The sequence below is a fragment of the Callospermophilus lateralis genome, chromosome 3, assembly GCF_048772815.1.
Source record: "Callospermophilus lateralis isolate mCalLat2 chromosome 3, mCalLat2.hap1, whole genome shotgun sequence".
In the NCBI taxonomy this organism is placed as follows: Eukaryota; Metazoa; Chordata; class Mammalia; order Rodentia; family Sciuridae; genus Callospermophilus; species Callospermophilus lateralis.
In genome coordinates this window covers 181,296,279-181,316,019 of record NC_135307.1, presented here as the reverse complement: position 1 = coordinate 181,316,019, position 19,741 = coordinate 181,296,279, and the positions used below count along the sequence as shown (strand labels likewise).

Here is a 19,741-nt window from a genome sequence, read left to right as displayed (position 1 = left end):
CTTTATGTATGTGTATATATACATGTACACACAGGTGCATGTACACAAGTGGTGGCCTGCTCAAGAGGAACTTGTGCTCACTGGTTTCCTGGGAGTGGTAATGAGTGCCTTGTTGTTGGAGAGGTGAATGAGCAGGGGTCAAGCCTCAGATCAGGCAGGAATCTTCTGCCCCTGGCATTCTGGGTGTTTCTGATTTTCCTGCCCTGGAAGGCCTCTGTGGCCCCTGTCAGCTCCTTCTCCTGCTCTTCTTGACGTTGGGAGAGTGGTTCTGATGCTGTTTCTGTCAGTGTTGATGACAGAGATGCAGCCTGGACCTCATCAGAAAGGCTGGGCCTCAAGGACTTGGAGGACTCTTGGTTGGGCTGCCTGCCCACACTGGGGACACACACACCATCCACTTCCCAAGATATTCTTTGTCCTCATAGCATTTCCCTTAGTTTATAACTATAACTAATTTTGTCATTTGCCAATCCATTAGACTGGAAGTCCTGAGGACAGAGGCCTTGTCGTCCCATGTCTGGCACACGGTGGGCATCTGGGAGTTGAAGATAGAATGGGTGACTGGTCCTTTGGAACTGATGGGTGAGGGCTACTACAGTGGCCTCACAATCTGAGTGAAAACCAGAGACAATCATCTGAAGGGAAATCTGAAGCGAGAAAAAAAATTCTTTTGGGAACAAAGGGACATAATATCTGAAATGAAAGTCCATCCCTGAAAATCCACAACAGCTGTTGGCCCTTGAGATAGCTGAGCCTCCTGAATCTCAGGTCTGTGTGGAGCCATGAAAGTCACCCATTTGACCCTGAGCTGACATCTGACCTCTAGAGCTGATTATTCCTCCTCTGCATGAACATATTCCCGACAAAATGGGGTCGGGAGACATTTGCATCCAAACCACCAAGCTCTTTAAATGCTGGGGCCTGAAGGCCCGATGGGTTTATTAGATTATCATTGCGGAAGTTAATAAAGAATTAATTTCTCTTCATGTGACATCCAAAGGCAGTTATTTCAGGAGCCTGTCCATTTACACAAAGCCAAGTATTTGTCAAGTGTCAGAGGCAATTCCCAGGTCCCAGCCCCCCCTCAATAATTCTGGATTAGGGACAGCCTGAAATGACATTACACAAATTTTCTTTCAAGATGCATTGAGCTCTGGGGAGCACTCAGGAATTTCAGGTTCCTGAAGGTTATACTGTCAGCAAAAGGGCTGGGCGGGGGTGGCTGGAGCAACTGCAGTATTCCAGCTGGGACAGCTCTGGGTGTGTGGGGGGGTTCAGGGAGGGAGGGGAGGAAGCCGTGGAAGCCATTAGTCTGTGGGGGCCCACTCGCCTCCTGAAAACAACTTACTGCCATTTGTATTGCAAACCTTATGCACAGCTTGATGGTTTTTTCTTGTTCTTTGCTTAGGCCCAGGGAGGGGCGGTGGCCTGACTGGGACTGCAGGACTGGCCCATGTCACCTTGTGGCAATATATTAGGGAAGGTCAGGGCACCATCAATACCTGTCTTGGAGTTAAGTGCTGGGAAGTGGAGCCACTGTGGGGACAGGCTCACTCTTAGACCCTAAAAGCACGTCATGGAACAGCCAGGCGCCCTCAGAGCTGCAGGGCAGAAGTCTCTGGTGCTGGGCTGTGGGGAGCCAGACTCCCTGGAGAGGCCTCAGGAGGCCAGTTGAATAGCCTGGGTCTCTTGTTGGAACTTCAGACACTGGCATCAGTCCATTTCCTAGACACCTCCCCAGGAATGACCAACAGGCCCCCCAGCTCTGCACCTCTCAAAAAGTGAGACTGTCCCAGGGCTGGGACCTGGGAATTGCCTCTGACACTTGACTGTGCATCTCCACATCATCCTGCCCACATGCCTGGTGCAGGAGAAGGGTCGGGCCTTTTCAGACATCTGTGGTGTCCTCTTTCTTTACAACAGCTCTTCCTTCCTTCTGCACTGAAGATCTGGCTCAGAAATCACCTCCTCTGCTATCCCTGATCTCGCCTGGAAGAGTCAAAGTCTCCTGCTAGGGCCACTGTTACCTGTGTAGCCCCTTTGTGCAAATTAAGAAAAGTCCCCTTTTCCAATTTGAGTGGTCATATATTCTGGCAAAGGGAAAGTGCATGTGAGTACGTTAGAAAAATGCCTTCTTTTTTTCCAGGAACCTGTCAGTCCTTACAAGGGCTTGTGGCTTGGCAAGTGGAGTGTGGGCTAAATTTTAGCCTTCTTGGCTGGCTATTTTTAGGTGGTGTGCAACCTGGATGATCACCCATGACATCCCTGTGCCTTTCTCTGAGATCCTACGGCTCCCTATGTTTACTTATGCAACTGTGTGTTAGTTTTTTATAATTGCTGTAATAAAGTACCATAAGCCTAAAATAGCACGGATTTATTAATTTATAGTTCTGGAGCTCAGAAGTGCAAAATGCATCTCACTGGGTTGAAATCAAGGTGGTGGCAGAAATTTGGGAAGATCCAGGGGAAAATCCATTCTTTTTCCAGGTTCTGGAGGCTCCTAATACATTCCTTGGCTCATGGCCCCTTCCTCCGTCTTTAGAGCCAGCAGTTTGGCATGGTTACCTTAATATTCTGCTACCTACATCTTGTCACCACATTGGAATCTGACCCTCTTGCTTCTTCTTATACTTATAAGGACCCTTGTAATGTACTGGACCCACCCAGATAATCTAGGATAATCTCTCCCTTTCAAGATCCTTAACTTAATCACATCTGCAAAGTGCCTTCTTCCATGTGAGGCAACATATTCAAGGATTCTGGGTATGAGGACATGGACATCTTTGGGGGCCCATGCTAAATATCTCAATGGAGCACATTCCTTTCTTTTCTCAACAGGCTTCCTCTAACTCCAATTTGGAGGTGAGAAAACATACTCCTGGAGGTGTAGTCACTTGCTCAGGTGGGCAGCTGGTCCCTGATGGATCAGGCTTTGGAATTCGAGCTTTCCCACTCACACAGTGGACAGATAGAACGTGGTCATGAACAAAGGGGCTCTTCCCTGCAGGCATGCCTGGCTTTCCTCTGTTCTTTCTTTTTCTCTGTTTTCCTGAAGCCCTGAAGCCTCTTACCCCGTGCTATAGTTGTCCCTGGATTCAGTGCCATTTCTTCCTGTTTTTCTACTCTTCCTTGGTGATTTCCATTGCTCTGCCTGCGAGACAGCTCTGGAAACTTCCTTCAGCTTTTCTGGAGTTCTAGTCCCACAGTTTGCACTGTTTTGTGGCTCTACCTGCTTTCCCTATCAGCACAGACCAGCTCTGGTCATGCCACCGCTCAGAGCCTTCAATGACACCCTATGCTGTTCATCTGGGCCCAGCATGGAGGCCCTGCAAGGCTGGGCCTTGATCAAATCTCGATGCTCGTTGTTCTTTCTCCAAACTCACTTCGCATTTCTTGTGTCCTCGACCGAGCTGTTCCTTCCACCCTGACCACCATCCCTCTGGTCCCTCGTCTTTACTCTCCTATTACCTTCAGGAGTGGCTCCAACTTGCATCATGCCTGTGGGTCAATTTGTGGTTTTGGTAGAAATAGGAGGTTGATTAAATAATCAATTATTCTGTTTATCCATACAGCTCATGTTTACATAACACAGCTAGCCACAGGCAGAGGGTGGATTTTGGCATTTAGAGGAGAATGAGAAAGTTGTCTCAGTTCTTGGAAAGGTCACAGCCTCTGGGGGAGAAGGAACAGTTAATTTTATTGCCCATTATTAATTTCAGTTGTGGTTGGGGTGCTGAGAGATGTTTGGGGGTAGGGGAACTGTGGGGAGTCAGGTCAGCAAAGATTCCTGAGGAGGTGACACTGGGTCCCAGGGGTGGCTGGACATTGTTTGGATGTAGATTTCACCCTGGAATCCTGGGGGTGGACTGAGGTGCTGCAGGAGCCAGGAAGGCTGAGGGAGGAGCTGTCTGGCGGGGAGGGCAGCATGGCCAGGGGCCGTATAAATCAAGGGGACCTCTGCCAGGCTCCTGGGCTCTGCAGAAAGATTACCCCAAGCTGTGGTTCCTGGCCAGGTTGCTCAGATGCCATTAATTCAACTTCCAGGAAAGGCATCAGGCTGGGAGGGGGCTGGGGATAGCAAGGGCCTTGAAGGTCAGGACAGGAGGGCTGAGGTGGGGGTGGGCTGAGCAGCCCAGGGGAGCTGAGATGGTTATGTAATTGTTATGTTCAGCCCCAGCACGACTTCTTACCCGAAGTGGGACCTTGTTCTGCATGCCTATAGCTGCTAATGCTTCTGCTTCAAATCACCCTCTGCCGCTTGGAATTGGGTTTTTGCTCCAGTGACTGATCAGTGCCCATCTCCCATGTCACCTGCACACTCCTGGGGCAGGTGCCAACTCATCCCTCAACCCCCTCCTGGTGCCTTGCACTGGGCCTGGTAGGTCCTCAATATACATTTGCCAAATGAATCTGGCTTCCAGGGGCTTGCATCTCCAGTGGCCCAGAGCAGGAGTGTTAGAGGCTGCACTGTGTCCCCTTCAAATTCACATGTTGAGTCCTAACCCTCAGTACCTCAGGATGTGACTGTGCTCGGAAACAGGTGATTATAGTCAAGATAAGGTCATTGAGGCCTAGGTTAAGCCTCTCATCCAATGTTACTGGTGTCCATATTAAAAGGGGCACTTTGGACACAGGCACACACACACACAGCCCACCGTGTGAAGATGGAGACATGTCACCTCAAGCCAAGGACCTATCAGAAGCCAGGGAGAGAAGCCTAAAGTGCATCCTTCCCTCTCCCTTTCAGAGGAACCATACCCGACCCCCACCCCACTCCGCCCTGCCTCACACCTCTATCTAGAACAGAACTGTGAGAGGATAAATATCTGTTGTTTAAGTCACTTCATGTGTGAAGCTTCATCTCAGCAGCCCTAGCAGACTAACACAATGCCCTCTGGGAATTCTGTGTCAGAGCTGTGCCTCTGCCTGGCTCAGGGTGGCATGGTTGAGTATATGCACATGCACTTGTGTGGATTCTCAGGCAGGTGAAGACTGAGCCCCAACCCCTGGAGAAGGAGGGGTCTCATTCCTCTGGCTAAGCTGTTGCTGGAAGGGGCAGGGCAGGGATGTCATTTGCTTTCATTCCTGGTGTCTGGATTTGCAAATCAAAGGACTACTTCAGAAGAGTTCCTAGGCCACAGGAAGTCCCTATAGGTCTTGATTGGATGGATTTCAGGGTTGATTCAGAGAGCTGGCAGGAAGGGAAGTTCTGTTAGCAGACCGGAGCCAGGTGCATCTGAAAGGGGCCTGTTTTGACCCTTCATTCTCTGCATGGTGGCTGTGGCCCCCACAGACAGACATCCTGGCCCAGGTTAACCTTTAACCAGGCAACTGCAGTCCTCCGCTACTGGTCCTGGGGCTCCTGTAGACCTAGAGCAGGCCTGCTTTTCTGTTCTTGTCTCCGGCGAACCAGAGTCTCTGATGAATTGCCCATACACCCCCACCCTGAGGCCTGCCACCATGTTGAGTGCTGGTGTCCCCAGCAAAGATGAATGGGTCCCACTAATGAGCTGGAGGCGGCGGCACTGTGACCCCTGACCCCACACACTCGGAGCCAGCGGCCTGGGGAATGGCTGCCCCAAGCCTGCTTAATGTGTCGGGTTGGCCTCTGAAAGAAAAACACATTTATTGCTACTTAGAGAAAATTGATCTAATTGGGATGGAAACATTTTGCTGATGGAACATGGAATTTTTATTAGGAGGGTGACTCAAGTTCAGCCAAGGTATCGTAGCTGGACTGGGCCGAGAGAGTGTTTCTAGGATTTTACCCCAAAATGTCCTTCTGATGGATACTGAGTATCTGGAGGGGTCTGGGTGTACATTTGTGCAGTGCTTCTCATGAAGCCTTCATCCTGGAAACAGCAATGTCTCTCAGACCTGGTTCCTTAAATGAAAAAAAAAAAAATTATAGTGTTCTGCCGGACTGTTGTGAGAGGGAAACGATATTATGTGTCTATCAGGGCTGTGGCACTGCCCTTAGCTGGAGACTAAGTCCAGTGGGACCTTCTTGAGCCAAGACTACACGTGGTTTCAGTCTGTTTGGCCAAATCCCCTGCAATTCAGTAACAAACCAGCCAAATCCTTGTTGGCTTCGAGTGAGGTGACTCATCTGAGAACTATTTTTAGACAGAACTCTGGTCCCTGAAATATGGGGGCCACACCCCTCTAGAGCCTCAGAATCTGGCTACTGTTTCTTCATCTCTCACTGCAACTAAATTTGTTTAATGTCTCCTAAAAATTTTCTAAACTTCCCTTGACCCCATTTCCACTGCTCTGGCTTGAATACAGGTTGTCATGGTCACTGACTGCTCCAACCAAGGGACTCACTCACCTCCTTCCTCACTTGTCATCTTGTTCTACCCTGGTCAAGCCTCCACAGCCCTTCTCCAAACCAGTCTGCTCTATACCAGTTCATCCTGCACACTGGGGTGTTCTCTGCAAGTGGATCTTTCTAAAACACTTTGGATCAGGTAGTTTCATAGTTTATAACCCTCCCCCAGCTCCTATTGCCTCGTCCGAGTGCTTCACCGGCAGGGGCTCATCAATAGGGTAACCATTTAACTTATTATCTAAACTGGGACAATTTTATCCAGTACAGACTGTAAAGTGAATGGGACGCCCAATCAGCAGGTATAATCCAGGCAAACTGAGACATACGGTGACTCGTGGTCTTGTTATAGATCTTGGACCTTCTGAGAAACTGAGGCAGTATGAAGACCTGCCCTTCAAACTCTGATTCTTGCTATTAAGTCAAAAAGATTTCAGACATGTCACTCAGAGTGACAGGAATACTCATTCTTGTTACTGAAGGGACCGAAAAGGGAAAGGGGAAAATCTCAAGGGAGAGAGTGAGTTTTCTCAGAGAGGAGGGGGACAACATTCCTGTCCTGCCCTCCAGTTTTATTGGGGGATCCCAGAGAAGTTTCCAGAGAGTCCCTCCCAGGTCCACCTCTTGACTTTTGACTGACAGTGCGGTGACATCAGACTTTCAAGTACCCACTGCCATGACAGCTCTGTGTCACTTTGGCCCATGCTGACCAGCTCTAACTGGATTCGTAACCATACATTCTTACAGATTTTATGGTTAGGAGGAACTATCTTTATCTCTCAGAGTTTCAAGATCTGATCACAAAAGTCTCCCCCTTCAGGGTAACTCGGGTTCTTCTTATCAACATTATTTTGGGCCTGCATTTCTCCGGCAGTTAACAGGTAGTTTGCTGAGGAATGTGACATATCCTGTTCATTTAGGCCAGGCAGGGCCTCAGGTAAATTGCTTCTTGGAAAAGAAAGTGTATGGGGGTCAGTACAGAGGGCCCATTTTATAGAATTATTCTCTTAACCTCAGGTTCCCAACATCCTCATCTGTTCCCTAATATTCTGGCCTTTGTCCCATAATTGGCCACCTATCATGGTGCCTCTGCTTGCTTCCCACAGCAACCTCAAATGCTGGCTCATTTCAGTCACCTGTGCCTTAGCATACATGGTTCCCTTTACCTGGAAAGAATGTTATCTTTCTCCCTTTTGGCCATGGTTCTTTAAGCCCTGGATTAGTGGTCATTTCTTCAGTTTTCCCTGACTCCTATTGACAATGAAAGATGTCCCTTTGTGTACATTGAGTACCTCAAAATATAGTGGTATACCACATGACCCAACTATCCCACTGTTCAGTATTTAACCAAAAGATCTAAAATCAGCATGCTATCCTGATACAGCCACTACAATGTTTACAGCTGCACAATTCACAGGAGCCAAATTATGGAATCAACCCAGATGCCTGTCAATAGTTGAATGGATCCAGAAAATGTGGTATATATACACAATGGTGTTTTACTCAGCCATAAAGAAAGAAACAATGATATTTTCTGGTTAATAGATGGAAATGGAGAAAATTATGCTAAGTGAAATAAGCCAGCTCCAGAAAATCAAGGGTCGAATTTTTCTCTCATATGTGGAAAGCTGGAACAAAATAAGGGAAATAAATCTGTGGGGGAAGTGATAGAAAATCATAGACAGAGGAAAGATCAGCGGAGTAGAAGGAGAACAAGAGGAAAGAGGAAGAAAGGGAAAAGAAAAGAAATATGGAATTAATTTAACAAAATCATGTTATATGCATATAAACATGCACAAAAGGGAATTTCACTTTTATGTATATATAGAAAGTACCAATCAAAAATAAATAAAGGAATGAAATCAGTAGAGGAGGAGAAGAGGGGGAGGGGGAAGGGGAAGAAAAGGTGAGGGGTTAGGGACTGAAATCAAATTCCTTGTATGTATAATTTTGTCAAAATGAACCAAAATACTATATATAATTATAATGCTCTAATAAAAAATGTAGAATATGAAAAAAATAAACACTTAATAGTTTTTTTGGGGTCAGGAATTTGGAAGTAGCTTAACTGGATGTTATGGCTCAGGATCCCTTGGAAGGCAGCAGTGAAGATGTTGGCTGGGACTGTGTCATCTGAAGGCTGGAGGTTCTGATTCAAGATGGCGCTGTCATGTGGGAGGCAAAATGGCACTGGCCGCTGGCAGGTGATCTTGGTTCTTCTCTATGTGGGCTTCATCCTAGGGGGATGCTTGAGTGTCCCTGTGCCATGATAGCTTCCCTCAGAATAAGTGGTCTAAGAGAGATTGAGGAGGAAGCTGTGGTGCTCTATGTCTTGGATGGTGGGTCTCATGGTTCCCCAATCAAAGGGGATCAAAGGGTTTGCCCCTGACCTACCCATTCCTCTTGGAAGTTACACATACCATACCACAATTTCTGTTTCATTCCTGTTTGTCAGAAGTGTTTACTAAGTGTTTCTATCCCATTCTCAAGGAGAGGAAAAGTAGGTTCTGTCTTTCAGAGGTAGAAGTGTCTTAGTGTTTGTGGACACAGTTTAAAGTCACCAACCTTGTTTGATTAGAGAGCTCCTCAGAGTATAGTCCACAAGAAACCTGCAGTTTTCAAGTCTCACTGGCAGGTTGAGCCAGAATCTGATGGTGATGGAGACTAGGGGGAGGTGAATGGGGCTGAGAATCTGGGTTTCAGTACAAATCCCTCTAAGGTTTGGGAACAACCACCTTCAGAGGACAGTCACTAGAAGCATGATATGGGATTCTCAGTATTATGATTTCTATGTGAGATGTCTCCCAAAAGCTCATGTGTGAAAAAATGCAAGAGGATTTAGAGGTAAAAGGATTAGGTTATGAGAACCTTAACCTGATCAGTGTAGGGGTAAAATGAGGGGTGACTGTAGGTAGACAGATGTGGCTGGAGGAGGCGGGTCATTAGGGGTGTGCCTGTGGGGTATATATTTGGTGAGCTGAACTTAGTATCACTCTGCTTCCTGTGGCATGTCCCAAGCTACTTTCTTCCACCATGCTATTCTGCCTCACATCAGGCCCCAAAGAATGGAGTCAGCCATCTATGGACTGAGACCTCTGAAACTGTGAGCCCCCACATCAACTTTTCTTTCTCTATTTGTTCTTGTCAGGTCTTTTTGTCACAGTGGAGAAAAAGCTGACTGAAATCACTCAGTCACCTATTACTTGTGATTTTATACTAGTGGCTTCAGCTCTCTCTACCTTATTTTCTTTATCTAGGGAGTGGGGATACTAACACATCCCTCTTGTTCTCAGGTCTAAATGAGCTAAATTTGTGAAGTGCCTAGAACATTCATAACAGGTCAGTGGTAGCTATGTTTGTTAAATTAAAATAGAAACAAAAACAAGCAATTGAAAGATAAGCTCATCTCTTTACCTTCCTATTTCCCTATCAGCTAGAAGCATCTGGAAGGCATCTCTGTTCACTGGTCTTCAACCAGAGCTCCATATGTGTTTGTGGATCAGCAGCTATTGGTGGTTCTCAGCTATGGCTATTTTTATGAATCATCTGGGGGACTTAGAAAATATTGATGAATTTCTATACTATAAGGTCAACACAATTAGTTTCTTAGCCTGGTTCTCTAGGGGCTTGTCATGTGTGGACAGGATTAAGGATGACGAGAACCAGTGAGTGAAATAGGAGCCCCACTGGAACACTGAAGATGAAGCTTAGGCTGGAGGAGGCTCTTCAGAACAGAATGATTGGGTGCAGGGCCACTGGGAGAACAATACATGCTAAAGATTTTCCCAAATCCAAACTGGGACTTGGTGGCCAAAAAAGGATTTTTGCCCCAATTCCCTGAGTTAACTGGAAAGGTGTCATCTGGGAGCTGGGATAGTGTTTTAAGGGTTTGGTGGAGATGCATATTGTAAGCAGATACCATGAAAAGGTGGGGAGACCTCGGGCCTGAAGTTAACGACTGTGTTCAGAAGACGGGGTATGGAGTCTTTGTTCTGCCGCCACGGGACCTCCACACGTAATTTGGGTTATCATCTTGATTCTGTGGGGTTGCTGAAGGAGTCTAGGTAGCAATGACCTGGAAATGGCAAAGAATTATATTGTTATTAGTGAAATGAAACTCACTGGTGATCAGCAGTTAGGAAGTGCTGGGCTCGGGCAGCACCAGCTTCTTCCCTTCAGCATGCGGAGCATGGAAGAGGCAGGCTGTCCCTGTGGTGCTTTGTGGGTCTCTCCTTGGAAGCCCTGCATTGGGGCTGGAGGGCCTGAGGCTCTGTGCACATATGTTACTGATGCTGTTTCTTTATCTAGCAGCAGAACCCATAGTTTTAGATGACTGCCCGGCGGTGGGTGGAGCGTGGATTGGGGGCAGCTGGTGTGGAAGCAGGAATACAGGCAAGGATGGAAGTCTGGTCCAGGACAGAAGCCGTGGAAACGGAGGCAGCCAGATTCAAGGTAGGCACTGGAGCAAGAGCAGAGAGGACCTGCAGATAGGAGGGGTGAAGTTCAAGGAGAGAGCGGCTGAAGACCACACCTTCGTATTTGGTGCTAGCATATGGTGGGTGGACTGGTGCCACTTACTGAAATGGGAAACGAGGAGATCAAGAATTTCCTCTGACCATGTCACATTTGAGATGCCTTTGGGAAGTCTACATAGAGAAGGGGTCTTGGAGTTTAAGGGAGAGACTGGGACTGAAGATGAAAAACTTAGAAGTTCTCAGAATATAGTCATACTCACCTAAGGATGGGGATACATTCTGAGAAATGGACCAGGCAATTATTTTGCTGTTGTTGTGTAAGAGTGTATTTACACAAACCAAATGGTGTACTAATTACACACCTAGGCTCTATGGGGTGTGCTGTTGTATCTGTGGTCCACTGTTGGCCAAAATGTCATTCTGTGGTGCATGACTGCATATTTTAACTGTGGGAATGAATGAGATTATTTAGCAGGGAAGAGAGCAAGAGGGAGTCTGAGGCGAAGGCCTGGGTGCTCCAACACTTAGAAAGTGCGAGGTGGAAGAGAGGGAGCTTCAAAGGAGCAGCCAGAGAGATAGAGGGGTTCCAGGCAAGTGTGCTGATACAGAAAACAAAGATAACAAGATGCTGTGAGGCCAGGTGGCCAGCTGGGCTGTGTGCTGCTGGGAGACAGGCGTGGGAGCTGAATCCGGGGCAGGTGCTCAATGAGAGAATAAATGAACCCCTGAGGCTCACCCTCCTGCCTTCTCTGATAAGTCTCCACTGGACAAAGGCATTCATTTTCGTTTTGGCTCTTTTGGAAGCAGTCCCTGAGATGAGGATTTGAGTGCAGAAGTCTATTTCAGAGGTGACCCCAGATGTAGGAGAGGGGGAAGTGAGAACAGAGAAGGAAAGGAAGTCAATAGAGGGTGTGTTGATGAGCAGGTGACCGCTGTGTGTAGCTGGAGCGCAGTCCTGCTGGGCACCCGTGGGAAAGCGTGCAGATCGTGCCCTGGTGGGTCAGCCCACTCCAGGAAGCCTGGCTTCCCACAGCAGACTCACTGTCATTGTTGGAGGTTGCTTCGGGGGCGTTTCCTCCCTGGAGCTTCAGGCTCACTGAATGCAATCTGAGCAGACTCCTGCCCGGAAGCAGCCGTCTGTCAGGAATGCAGGTGATGAGAGAGAAGCTCATGGTGGGTAGGGGAGTCAGAAGGGTGCTGCGAGCCTTCCAGGCAACCGTGGCCAACGAGGCACACGGTCCAGGAGTCCTTAGGTCCCCAGCAGAGGATGGATGAGGGAGAGTTTGTTAGGGACTCAAATCCAAGTCTCCAGGGAAGGACCTCATCACACGTTCATGCCAGACTGTGTCTGGCCTGATGCCCTGGGGAGAGGGGCGCAGGAGGCAGGAGGGGAGGCACTAGGGTGCCGGCCTCGTGGGCTTTGGCTCTTCCCCAGATTGGAGCTGGCTTGAGCACTGAGTGGGGATGAAAAATGAGCAGCCTTGCATGCATTAAATATTTAATATTCTCTCCCTGGGAGGTGTCAGGGAAAGGACCCTATAATGAATACCACACAGGACAATCCCATCATAGAGCTCGTCAGTTAATGGCCTCGTTTACTGTGACAGAAGCATTACAGATGCTGGGTCTGGGGCATGTGTCAGGAGAGTGTCCCTTCCAAGCCTGAGCCCTAGAGGGCAGGGGACCGGGTGCCCTGGTTTGCCAACTTTTATCAGGTGGTTTGTAGTCAGTGGGATGATAGGATAGTTGTGCAGAAGTAAGATGCATGTAGCAAACTCACAACACTTGGTACCTGTCAGGGCCTGTTGCCAGTTTCCCATGGGTCTCAAGGATACAGTCCTGATTGTTAATAAGTTACAATGAGATTATTTCCATCTTATAGGTAGCAAAACTGAGAATCTAAAGAACTCATCATACTGTTGGTAAGTGGAAAAGGCAGGATTTTGAAGACAGGCAGGCTGGTTCAGAGTCTGGGTTCCCAACCACCACGCCTGCTGCTGGGGCTCTGGAGCTGTGTAAGCGCCGTTGCGTTTACCAGTTGCGTGACAGGACAGTGTCTCAACCTCTTGAGCTTCAACTGCTCTGTGTGCAACACTGGGAAGATACTGGTCCTGTGTCACGGAAGTTGTGAGAATTATACGGGGAATCACCTAGAAAGCTTTAATCTCCACATTGGTGGAAGTAAGATCTTGTCATTACTTGAAGTGTTCACCACCTGCGTGACTGTACAGCAAGCTACGTGTCCTCTCTGAGTATCAGTTTCCTTATCTGTAAATGGATTTAAAAGTCCAACCTCCCAGGATACCAGGAGGGCTCTTTGATTTCTGGGTCTTGGGCTAAGCAGACAATGTTCTGCTTGGTCCTAGATGTCTCAATGTGCTCTAGGACCCTATGACTGAGTGAAGGGATCCAGCATGACTTTAGTGGGCTAGACCTGAGTCAGGAAGTCCCAGCATGCCCCAGTGTAACAGTCCTGAGCCAGGGATCTCAGGGTGCCTCTGAGGGCCAGTCCTGAGCAGGGGTCCCAGTATGCATAAGTGGGCCATCCTGAGACAGGAGACCTGTGGTTTCTGAAAGATTCTCAGCCCCATGTCCCTTTGCTGGTACTCAGTGGCCCTTTGCTACCTGATGGGCAATTAGGTAGCAGTCCTTGAATTATAACTGAACTGTCATGGTCATCCCAGAGCTCTGCCTGACTTGGGCTCCTTGCAGAAAGAGAAGTCACAATCCTATGTTCAAACAGACATGCCGGAATTCTGGGCGGCCTGCAATCCCTAGCAGAACTCTAGAAGCTCTGGGTTGCACTTGAATTTCGTGCTGTGAGGCATTATTCAGGTTTGTGAGCCCAGTTCTGGGCCCATTCACGCATGCCTGCTGCTGCTTCCAGCTCAGGGCAAGAGAGTGTGACGGGAGAGGTGGGGGCTGGCCCGCAGCTGAGCTCAGAACAGCCCCCTGCTCCTAATGGCAGCAACTCTCAAGACAGCAATGTTCCAAAGGTCGTTCCAAAGGTCACAGGTTCTGGGGGTGTGTGTGTGCCCTGTGTCTCAGTGGTCCCATTACCATCCTATTCTACACCTCTGGAGCCCAGTACTGGCACAGGGGACAGAGGGGGAGGGAATGAGCAGGGAGGGGGGAAGAGTGCACGGTCAGCAGTGGCTTTATGGATGGCTGCGGGAATGGGAGGTGAAAGGAACCCCGCGCTCCTCCTCAGAAGCCCCAGCTCTGCCTGCCTGGAGCAACCAGGATGTGCTCAACTAATTTATATTAATTCAAGACCATTAATGATGAGCTATCGTCTCTCTTTTCTCTCACAGCAAGAAGACAGCGCTCAGATTTAAGTGCTGAATTTTCTGGCCCCCAATTTGGTAATAAGCTCAGGATAGGGGTCTGAATCAGACAGCTCCTAACTCCCACCCCATCCCTCCTTTCTACCCCAGCGCACGAATTCCCAGTTTTTTTCCTTTCTTCTCCAAGTTCTACCAGCCCTCTTCCAAATGGGGAAGAGAGTCCTGAATCGGCTGTGAAAAGTCCATCATTGAGGTGAGAGTTCAAGTTCTACCCAAACAGCTACATTTGCCACAACCACACAGTGTAGCCTTCAATATAGTTTCCTAACTCTCTTTCTGCTCATGCCTGAAACCTCTGGAAGGATGGTCCTGTTCTGTGGACTTCCTGTGGCCATGTTCTACTTTCATTCCTGACTTTAGTGGAATTCCACAGTGGTCTATGAAGTAGGGATAAGGCTGATAGAATTGTTACAATCCTACAGAGGAAGTGAGGCCCAGAGAGAGAGAGAGATCAAATTGAGCCTAGGACCTAGGACTCTGAATCCAGGCATACGACCTCTTAAACCCACGTGGGGGGATTCTGACTAATTAGCTGGAAGTAATTATTCAGTTTTCACAGGGTCCTGGGATAAGGCCAGGCCCTAGGGACACCTGTCTCCAGGGTTGTGTATGACAGGCATCTTGTTTGTAGGGTGCCAGAAACAGGTATACACTACAACCCTGGTACAGTTTTCGGAGAGCAGAGCAGGTCCTTGTTTGTGGAGGGGCGGTGGAAAGAAGCCATTTCGCAGGGGACTGGAGTCAAGAGTCAACGGCATTCTCCTCCCAGGTCTCAGTCTTCCCATCTGTGTGCTGGGAATAATCTGGGAGATTCTGTGAGCATAGTCTGGAGACCCAAGTGGGGCCTTCAGGCAAGTAGGGCCCTTCAAACCTGAGTGGCTGGGGGCCCAGCTGCCAAGTCTCAGCCCCCAGGCCCAGCTGTTGAAGTACGGGGGCAGGCCCTGGAGGCTGCAGAGCTGGCCTCAGCCCTCCAGCTGCCTCAGTCCTCCGCAGTAGTAGCAGCTTAATTCCTGCTTCTGCCTTTTCTCCTGGTTGAAGATGTTAAACTTGGGGGCATCTGAAACACTCACGCACAAACCCACACAAATGATTTCTCCCGACATTAACATATTTCCTTTTGAACCCCGGTGAGGCTTTTCTCCAAAGTAATGGATTTTCCCCCCCACCCCCAAATGTATTCAAATCTGGCCTCAGTTAAGTCAGAAGATTCCTATCGGCCCAGCAGGGCTTCCCTCCTGTTTCCTCGCAAATCAGCATCCTTTTTATTCTCCCCTCAGATCTCTGTGTAAAAGGGAGGCTTTCTTTGCCAAAGTTTCACTGGGACAGACAGATGGACGGACGCAATGTTGCTGAGGCCTTTGATAGCCAAGAACACAAGATCCGACTACAGGGGGCTCAGAAACTTCATCAGCCGAGGAGGGGAATGGAGAGAACAGGAGCCCACTGAAACAGCCCTTTGAAATCCCCCAAATGATGTTTGATGTGACTGTGCCTTTCAGCCTAAGCCATACCTTTGGCATCAAAAGCACCTTCTGAAAAAAAAATTAGCTATTTTTTAAAGCACAGAAGGAGTAAATTTAATATTAAGTCCTAATGGCAGAAGTCTTTGAAAAGATATTTCTGGGCTTGGGATCATTTAATATTTACCCTAATCTAGCAGCACAAGTTCCTCTCCCTCCCCAACCTCCTTTAATCCTTAATCCTCCTCTTCCAAACCCTGGGCCTCTGTGATGGCAAGTCAGGGTCTGGTGTCCTGGAGGGGAGCAGTGACTTCCAGCAAATGGAGCAAGAGTGTCCGTCCTTGGACTCCCCAGACCCCCCAGACCCCCCCAGTTTTTCAAGCACCAACCAGTCCCAGAGGTTTTCTTCTGGTTTTAAAAGGATAGTTCAGGCCTGGAGAGGAGATGCCAAAGGTACTGTGCTGGGGCTGAATCTGCTGCCTGGTTCTCCATGTGGAGGCACAGAGCACTCTGGGTGGTCTCCAGTGGGAGGGGATGGAGTGAGGAATGGAGAGCTAGCTGCTGATGGAGATGGACCCCCCAGAGCCCAGGACTCTCCCTGCTCAGCCTGCCCTGGCTATCTCATCTCTGACTGGCAAGTAAGTTACTTGCCAAACCCCTGCTTCCAGAGCACCTGACCCTTCCCATTGCTGGGAGCCAGGCAGCCAGCACCACGGACAGCTCTGGGGATGCCCAGGTCTGTTTGCAAGGAGCCCTTGGACTCTGGCCTCCCTGTGAGAGTAAGGGGACCTTGTTTGACTAATGGGAGATTAATTTATTTTTTGGGGGGGTGATATACCATGTCCCTCCACACAGGATAAGAACCCAAGGGAATCCTAGGAGAATGGAAAAGAAAGGTGTGTAGAAGGACTCCTAGGTGCCTTGTCTGGGGACATGGGGATACCTGTTGGGAACAAGGAGATTGGGGTGGGTATTTTGTGTGGGCAGAGGGTGCTTTGGAGGATTCCCGGGGAAGCTGTGTGGTTAGCCCATCTCAGCTACTCTCATACTTCATCCAATCGTTCCGACTGCCTTTCTTCTCTCCGGCAGGCTGGATTGAACTTTCAGCTCTCCTCATATCCATCCCTTGCTTAAGACCTTCCATGGCTCCCCATTTCCTTTAGAATAAAGGACAGTCTCCTCAGCCTGGCAAGCGAGGTCTTTGAAGATCTGGCTCAGCCGACCATCCTGCTCTGACCCCCGACTCTAGCTCAGGCAGGCGGTGTGCTTCACATCTGCCATGCTCTGTCACTCTGCTGTGTCTCTGCATCGCTGTCCCTCACCCTAGACTCCCTTCCCTTTGCTTCTCCACTTGGAAGTTGCCTGTTCTTTGCGTAAGTCCCCTCTGATCCGTCAGGTGCTGTGTTTCTGGTCCTGGGTCCAGACATCTCTAACAGTGTCAGCTTCTTGCGTGGTAGCTGTTTGTACCGTTTCTCTCCAGTGCCTCTGAGGTCTTTAAAAATAAAGTCTGGGTTTTATTAATCTTTGCATCTTTTCCACCCAGAAATCTAACCCAAACTCCCTCCTCCTACCTTCAATAAATGCTAATATTTCTACTTACTGATGAGAACACTAAACAAGTTCAGAGACCTTAAGTCATTTGCTGAAGATCACACAGCTAAGAAAATGTTTTCTCCCCAGAAAAAGGGAGATCTATAGAGGAAAAGGGGGTTCTTACAGCTAAAAAATCATTTTTTTAGTGTATTATTTTATTATTTTTATTCTAATTTGTTATATATGACAGCAGAATGCATTACAATTCATATTACACACATATAGAGCACAATTTTTCATATCTCTGGTATATACAGTAGAGTCACACCACTCGTGTCTTCATACATGTACTTAAAAGGCCAGTTTTGAAGCCGGAGCATTCACAGAGATCCGATGGCCAAGTGGAAGCCCTTCTTTCAAGAAAAACCTTCTCACCCTTGGACATTTTCTCCAGCAGAGCAGGCTGTACTGACTGTCCTGAGGGTGATCAGGGTTAGAAGCATCCCAAGTCCGGTCTGCTGGTGTTGGGGTCCCTGAAGGAAAGAAGAGGACTTGTAGACCAAGCAGAAATGGGGAAGCATGCTCGACATTTCCCGGATCCTGCTAATACTGCCCATGCCGAGTTCTGAGAAGATACGGAAGGACGAAGCCCCAGCCCACGGCTCCCACTGGTTCGCATCCACTTCCCCGTCCACCCTGAGGCATTAGCCCTTTATGACTTCATATTAATCTGCAGGCACTTATTGCTCTGCAAGGCTGTTTTGACAAAAGTTCATTATCAAGACTGCTAAATGCTTTTAAAGCATTGATTGGGCGAATTATTACATCACTGGGGTAGACACTGTGTTTGAAGATGGATGGTGTTGCTCAGGCCATCTGAAATTTTCCTTCTTTTAATTGGATCGATCCCCAGAATAAACGAAGTTTAATTGAATTTTGAGGAAAATTGAGCAGTTGTTTGTGAGTCTCTGTCGATAGGCATTATTTCAATTACATGGTGATAAGTGAGCGGGGGCAGGGTGGTGGTGGTGGGATAGGGTGGGCCGGCTTGAGCTTTGTAGCGCACAGGCGGGATGGAAGTTTCCCCAAAGTGAGTCCCACCCCTGGTCCTGCTCATTCAGTAAGTATTTATTTGCAAAGTCAGCTTCGTGCCCTGGCTCAGCATTGGACCAAACCCTCCATGGTGGCCCAGTTCATTTGGTTCACCCTCTTGGGGATCAGGAATGCAGGCTCCTGCACGGCATGCATCTGGAGCCCCTAGCGAGTCCACTCTGCAAATCATGTGCATCTCCAAGCCTCAGTTTCCTCATTTTTTCCCAATGGGAATAAATATCACTTGGGGTTGTTAGACGTTTAAGATAAGATGCAGATGTTATCCTTCAGTTATATCTGGAAGGTGGTCCAGGTCCAGTCATATGACTACTGGCAGATGCTGTGATTACTGAGGCTTTTTTTTTTTTGGTACCAGATATTGAACTCAGGGGTATTTAACTACTGAGCCACATTCCTGGCCTTTTTTTTTTTTTTTAAATATTTATTTATTTATTTATTTTTTAGTTTTCGGTGGACACAACATCTTTGTATGTGGTGCTGAGGATCGAACCCGGGACGCATGCATGCCAGGTGAGCGCACTACTGCTTGAGCCACATCCCCAGCCCCCATTCCTGGCCTTTTTATTTATTTTTCTTTTTAAATTTTGAGATAGGGTCTTGCTAAATTGCTTAGAGCCTCACTAAGTTGCTGAGGCTGGCTTTGAACTTGTGGTCCTTCTGAGCTGCTGGGATTACAGGCAAGTGCCAATACACCCGGCACCGAGTTGTATTTTAATCTCTGATTTTTTATTTATTGTGGAGTTCTTTCTCTCTTTCTCTGTTGTCTTGTTTTCTCTCTCTCTTTTTTTCTTTCCTTGAGCATGTCCTGTTAGGCTTACTCTTTTCTCAGCCCTTCTCCCCATAGTAGTTATGTAACCATCAGAGGTACAGTGTGCCTTGGGTACCTAATAATCCAGGGCATCCTTCTGTAAAGAGGCAACATTTAACTTGAGATCTGAAAAATAAGCAGAGCAAGGTAAGCTATCTCTTTTTGTGTGGTGCTCCAGTGAGAGGTGACAGCATGCACCAAGGCCCTGAGGTTGAGTGTGAGATGTAGGAGGAGCTGTTAGTAAGCCACTGTGGTTGAAGGATGCTAAGGAAGTGTTGATCCAGGTCAGCAAAGGATGGGCCACACATAAGGAGCTTGAGCTCAAAACCAACCCCATCCATCTGATCAGCTTTTCTTCAGTCTTTCCTGAAGTCCTAGCAGATGACAGTGGTGCCCCTCACCACGTAGAACTGTTATGGTGGGGCAGCAAGTGGGCTTTGCTGTGGTGGGCTGAAGACCTTTGGATTCTTCAGAATGGAGCTCTTCTAAGCTCTACAAACCTTTCTCATGATTTCTTCTAGTATTGAGATTCAGAACTCTTAACTGAAGCATTTAGGGGGGAGGTCTCAACTGGGGGGGGGACATTTTTAATATGGGGACATTTGGCAATGTTTGAAGATATGTTTGATAATTGAAACGGGCAGGTAGTGTTACTAACATCTGTCCTTCAAATATCC

General features: G+C 48.1%; 1 long non-coding RNA gene across 3 annotated transcripts in view; it reads left to right on the top strand.

Moving 5' to 3' along the window:
* Window positions 1–18,766, top strand: part of LOC143394449 (uncharacterized) — a 118,242-nt gene extending 99,476 nt beyond the window's left edge. For 2 of the 3 annotated variants that reach the window (XR_013090697.1, XR_013090699.1), the window contains 2 exons: window positions 17,598–17,814; window positions 18,701–18,766. This is a non-coding gene — a long non-coding RNA (uncharacterized LOC143394449). The remainder of the gene's footprint in view (window positions 1–17,597; window positions 17,815–18,700) is intronic. The other variant, XR_013090698.1, reaches the window with a different exon arrangement.
* The last annotated feature ends 975 nt before the right edge of the window (window positions 18,767–19,741 follow it).